Source organism: Antechinus flavipes, chromosome 3 (assembly GCF_016432865.1).
Source record: "Antechinus flavipes isolate AdamAnt ecotype Samford, QLD, Australia chromosome 3, AdamAnt_v2, whole genome shotgun sequence".
In the NCBI taxonomy this organism is placed as follows: Eukaryota; Metazoa; Chordata; class Mammalia; order Dasyuromorphia; family Dasyuridae; genus Antechinus; species Antechinus flavipes.
Window position 1 is genome coordinate 300,347,329 of NC_067400.1, and position 6,894 is coordinate 300,354,222.

Consider the following 6,894-nt stretch of genomic DNA (forward strand, 5'->3'; position numbering starts at 1 on the left):
TAAACAAGTCACTTAATCCTGTTTACCTGTTTCCTCACTTGTAAAATGAGCTGGAGAAAGAAATGGTAAACTACTCCAGTATGTTTGCCAAGAAGATCCTAAAAGAGTTCACAGAAAATCGGCTTCAACTAAAATAACCAAACAACAAATATTCCAATTTAATTATCTTAAATTTTTATTGGCTTTTTTTTTTTGAGAAAGGAAAGGAATAAGCATTTATATAGCACCTACAATATACCTTGCTAAGTGTTTTATATTAAGAACTAAATGTTATTACATTGTTTTATATTATCTCACTTGAACCTCACAAAAATACATGTATTATTATCCCTATTTTATAGAGAAAACTAATGCATGCACTAAGTGACTTTCCCTGGAATACTCAACTAGCCATTATATATTGTTTAAGGCTCTAGAAAAAGGTGAGATATGCCAGAGAGAAAATAATAATTTTATTTATTAAGAGACCACTTATGAATTCTTGATGTTTTCTGCACTTTCTTTGGGGTAAAATAAAGGATGCTCAATATATAACAAATATGCTGATCTTGAGGGTTTATATGGAAACCAGGGACCCTTTTACCCACATTTCTAAGCACTTAGTTCTATTCTGATGTTTCCAAGAAGGATCTGTATGTGGGAAGCATCATTCAAAAGGCTTGATCTTATCTCCCTCTCCTATTAAAAAACTTTTTAATAGTTACCTATTAAGATATAGAACAAAATATGGATTTTAGCAGTTAAATCTTTCCACAATCAGGTTTCTATGTACCTTTCTAGGCTTGTTTCATACTTCTTAGTCTCCTCCATTAATTCTATGTTCCAGCCAAGTTGGAATATTAGCCATTCCCTGAACTTGAAATATAAATCTGCTTTTAGTGCATTTGAAGAAGCCAATCTCTAGGTCTTGGATGAATTCCTTCCGTCTACTTTCCAAGCTGAAATTGGGTGTCATATCTTCTGTGAAATCTTATGTGATATTTGCAGTTGTTCTCTCTCACAGATGCTAATGTTATATTTTTCTAATCACTATAATCTCTTTGGATTGTCTTTTTCTAACACTTGGTATAATTTTCTTGTACCTGCTTGGCATTTAATAAGTATTTACTTATTTGAAGATATAGAAAGGTAAATTTCTTCTCAATATAAAGAACTCTTTGAAGCTACTTATAAATAGAAAGGATTATCTCATAAAAGAATAAGTTCCATATTGCTAGATGCACTGAAATGAGATGAATGAATGTCAGGTATATGATATTTTTGAATGAATTTAAATATGACCAAATGATTCCTAAAATCTTTTCCAACTCTAAGTTCTATGAGTCTGTCCAAATTCTTTTTATAATGGTCTGGTCTATATTAGGGGAAATGGTCTATGTGGCCGACTAAAGTTGGCAAATGATGAAAATACTAATGAATAAACTGGAAAATTTCATGGACTTTGGGCTCTCCACTATGTTAATTCACAGATTGAAGATAGCTCGAGATTTTTAAGGCCATTACTAGTAAGACATGCATTTTGGCAGGTACTATAAAGCTGGAAAAACTTTGAATACTGGGTTTTATTTCTGTATTCCAAAACCAGCCCAAGTTTAGAGGTGCTCATTGCAGGACGGTTAGCTTCCAAGTAACTCTTTTTGGTCATAGCAATTCAGGGGGAAAAAAAATTCACTCAGAGAAAAAATTGGATTTGAAGTTATAGGACTATATTTTGAATCCTATTTCTACCATTTATTAACCTGTATTACTTTGAAGAAGTTACATATCTGTCTTTCTAGGCCTCAGGTTCCTCATCTCTAAAGGGATGGCATTAGATCAGATGACATCTGATGTCCCTCTCAGCTATAAATATATATGATCAAATTATGTAGATGGGTAATGCTTGAATTCTATGTAGATGAAGCAAATTCAACTGCTGAAAGCTTAAATTCTTTGAAAAGAAAAAAAAAGGAAATAAAGGGAAAAAGGAAGATCAAATCTGGAAAAATTCAAAGGTAAGGTTCACTGTTAATAAAGTTTGGAGGAAGTGGAAGGAATTCTAATTTGTGGGAATTTTACATATCACATATAGAAATGATAAGCTTAATACTTGGGAACTAAGAAACAATACTCTGAGGAGGAAGAAGCCTTGTTCTCCAAGGAATGATGATGTAGATCAATAGGCACTATCAAATAGGAGATTATTCTCTAAGGGCCAGAGGGTAAAAATGCCAGTTGAGGATTAAATGGCTGAGTATTAATGCAGTTATATGTTGATATGATAATGAGAGAGATCTCCTGTCTTTACCAAAAAATGGATTTAGATGTGACATTTAACAGTTGTCAAAATGGAACACTGCTCATTTTTGATGATGCGTGTGAACACAAGAGGTACTGTCAGAAGGGACCTTCAAAGTTTTACTAAAGATCACAAAGTTTAAGTAAAAGACTTGAAGACCTGAGGGACACAGATGGTATCTTCTTTAGTATTACTAATTGAAGATAAAAACATCAGTAGAGAAAGACACATCTAAGAAATGAATTATAGGTGAAGAATATGATAAATTAGAATGGGATCTGGATTTCTTGACCACAGCTTAAAATATAAGAACAACAACATCCTAGCTAAGTATAAAGCACATCTAACAAGAGCTATTAAAAATGTATGGCCCTGAAGTCTTAAAAATATATTTTAAAAATATCACAGGATTGTAGACTATCTGAAACAAATATTTTGTCAATATGCTGAGTAATAAACATTTCAAAAATTAAATTTACTATAGTTTATCAAACAATGACTGATAACCAATATTTGAGTCATTTAAAAAACATCAATTTTTTCAGTAACTGTTTCAGGAAAATGCCAAAGCTAATACTGAATTAGAAGATTGGGATGTAATTATAGCAACTCCAACTCAACTAGCTTCAAAGAGCTATAAACTGAAAATGGAAAATAAGATAAAGACACTGTCCATAGCCATGGCTTTGATTATGTTAACTAAGGAAGAGACTTCCAATGTATTATCTTAACATCAAGTTTAAAAAAAAAAGGGAAGTAAAGAGAAAATACCAACTTAAGAGCATAAATTCATTACTGTAAGATAAGCAACATCACTTTATATACATTAAAAAAATGAAGAACAGAGGGAGTCTAGAGAAAGCATCGCCTAAAACGCAATTTAGGGCAAATTATCCCAAGAACACTTGTAGATAATAGTGAAAAACAGGGCATAAAATGGATGCAGAATGAAACATGTATCAATGTTGATAACAGAAATTTATTTTCATTAATGACAATGAAACCATCTGCCTTAGCACCCTTGGTATTGTGACAAAACAATAGCACAAGATTATTTCAGAAAGAATATTTAGATTCCAAAAGAATGGGAAAGAATATAGATGGTAATATTAGTAAAAGATGATAACTAAGAAAAAATTAAAACTACTAATCTACATAACTGTCAATGTTATAAAAAATTTTATTTGAATTGTTTATACAAAAACATAAGATCACTAATGATAATGTAAAAAGGGTTACTTTTACTGATATTACAAAATACTACATATTCATAGACAATATTCAGGAATACAGAAAATACAAGATCTATTTGTGTATTATGGATCATTAAAAATCATTTAAATACAAGACTTTCCTCCAAGAAACTTTCTCACGCATATATTATAAGCAGTAGACCACATAATCACAGAACCAAGGAGATAACAGTTCAATTATCAGCTAAGTATCATTAAGTGGGAAATATGATCAAAGCTGTTCACCAGTGTCAAGGAGATAATCTCTAAGGTTTCTTGTTCTTGAAATCCAGGATTCTACAGTGACTGACTTCATGTTATTTAGACAGTTTTGCCTATGACAACACAAAGGAAGCCTGAAGTCCTTGTTCTCCAACAACCCTTTCAACAGTCCTCTCCTAAGAAGAGCTCCTAGTGCAGGAAGGCAGTAATTTCTTCTGCTCGGAAAATATGGTAGCAACAATACCTTATTCAGCTCATTGGTTGCTCTGAGAGTTGGACAGAGATTTGCATCCTTGGCTTCAGTTTCTCAGGCAAAGTAATGCCCTCAAATTCTATTGTAGCTATGGTTCTGTTTGGATTGATTTATAATGCCAATATCTGGATTCTCTTATTTAGATTAGTTACTGAAGAAAAAGAGACAATTCAAGTTGTGACTTCAATTATTCTAATCATCAGAATAACTATTTGTATGAAATAGGTTCACAGCCCTGCCACTCTGAATAAATGGTACACACTGACCTTGCCTATTTGTTCTCTGGAAGTGTTTTCTCTAGTCAGACACAGACATCTATTACCGACTTATCTTTCTGCTTGAGCTTATATAAACTTGGTAATATTTCTGTTAAACCTCCTTAGTATTACAAATAAAGTTTCCTTGCATTTTCATTATCTCTATAAACACAATGCATAATCTTTCCTTTGGGATAAATGATACCAAAATTCTTGGGCTTTTAAAAGGAGGATAATGACATGCCTAAACTGAAGTATTTATATCAAACACTAGGATTCTCAAGAGTTATTTAGATCAAATTTAAATTCAATGAAGCAATTTTTAAATAAACACACTGTTGGTAATGAAGCCCCTAACAATGTTTGCGCTAAGCTGTTTGTCCTAAAGTCTAATGAAGTGCCAGAAATATAGGCCTATTCTCCAAATTAAACCTTAATTCTAGACACGAGTTGCTTCATTATTAAAAATTATTCCTTTCCTCTGCTATTCCTTTCTCTCATAATCTCTCCAGAATAGCTAAAGATGGAGTACATCTCAGTGAGTTTGAAGACAAGCTCAGGAATGAAAAAGTTTGATACATAAGAGAGGGCAGATTAGAAAATTTTTTTTTGAAGAGATAAACATAAACTTAAACAATATTATATTAACATCTTTATTAGAATAGTATTCAACAGCAGAGGAAATTTAGATTAGCTTTGTCCACTAAAAATTTTCTTTTTCTACATTTGGGGGGTTTCATTTGGGATTAAATGTTTAACAAATTAAAAAAAAATTCAACCTCTATTAATATCCTTCATGCAAATTTTCTCACTGCAGGAAGCCCGAATAAATTCCTTGCCTTAAAGAGTAATTCCTTAACATTTACCTTCCACTCCACAAAAGTACTGATTTTTTTTATCAGAGGAAACAAGAACAAAAGAACTAGATGAGGAAATGACCAAAAAAAAACAAAAAAACCCAAAACTTTATAATAATGAAAAGTATTAAAAATGGCAGCATTAGAATCTAGAGGTTTTCAAAATAACTTAAACATAAAAGAATCATTAAATAGTTCTATTTCACTCACCCATGGATCAATTACTAACATAGAATTTTTTTTAAAAGCAGCTAAACTTGCAAAATGAGGGGTTAAGCTACTGATCTCAAAGATTCCCTCAATGCTCAATGTTCTATTATAACTATGAACTTTTTATAAATAAGTATGCAGGAAGAGCCCCAGCTAGTTAATTCAAAATCAAGCTTAAGTGAAAATCAAATGTTTTCTTTTTCCTAAACTTAACATAGCCTTTGTATTTTAAAAAGAATAGCCTTATGCTTTCTTCAAAGACCATTGAATTTCTTGGCTATTCCAGAAATAACAAGTGAAATACAACTCTTACAATATCATAATTTAGATGAAGTGATGAAAAGAATCCACATTCTCTGTTAAATGCAACCACGAGTTCAACTATTTATTAGAAAATCTTTTTAATAACATGAGATGCTACAACCTAATTACTTTGTAAACTCAAAATACTTTGAAAATGTCACTCTTGTATGCAACAGTGGACTTCACAAAAAGTACCTGTGTTATGTATATCTATCAGCATGCCATTTCTTTTAGCTGAAGATCTCTCAAAGTGCACATATTTAAGTTCTTTGAAAGACTGGTTAACCTAAAGAATATATTCATGGAGGACAGTAGCGTATATAAGAAGATGTTACAGATGACTTTCTAATCCTTAAAACTATATTTTGCATAATTCAAAATATTATGTGAAGAATATCAATTGCATTATTTAAGCTAACAAAGGAGAGATATGGAAAGGATAATCCAAAGTAGAGGGTATTGGAATGTGGCATAGGCTTCTGGAGGAGAGCTGCAAGATGAGTAGTTCTGCTCTCAATATGGAAGAGTAAGATTATGAACAAAATTTTAATATAAAGCTATTATCTTTGCAGCATTTTCTTCCAAGCTTCATCTCTAGTTGAGCTTTTAAAAAATTACACATAAGTATCTTTCACAATCTTTTGCATAGTTTAAAAAGAATGCTGCTTGCTAGCCACCTGGAATACATGAATTTTAAAGCCTGATTCTGCTAGGTACAATGACTGGATTGAATATTGCTCTGTCTCAGACTTTTCTATTTGAACACTGCTTTTGTATAACCTGTTTTTTTTAAAGTATATTTTAAACTGTATTGAGGATGAAGAACTTTTATACAGATTCTATTTCCCAGGCTTCAGAACTAATGTTCTCTTCTGGACAAAAAAAAAAAATGTCATTTGTCCTTAATCTTTTTGAGGAAATTTATATGAAGTACAAATAGATTTTTTTAAGACCTCAAGAAATAATACTCATTAATTTTAATGTGCAGGCAGGAGTCTTGACATAAAATAGCAGCTTTGTTGAGGGGTCAAATTGAGTTGGATGTCAACAGTTATTGAGGATATTTTGGATACCATTAAGTATGGAAAATTCCTGCACTCTTCAACTTTGAGCCTAATTAATGTTTGAATGATTGCCAACCAGTACAAAATATTTTACTTTGATAAATGCATTTGGCTTTAAAATAGTGAATAAAATATCCAATATAACATTGAGTTAAAGTTAACACCAGATTAACTTCCCCAACCCATCAAGCTACTTCAAAATGGTTCCAATCATTAAA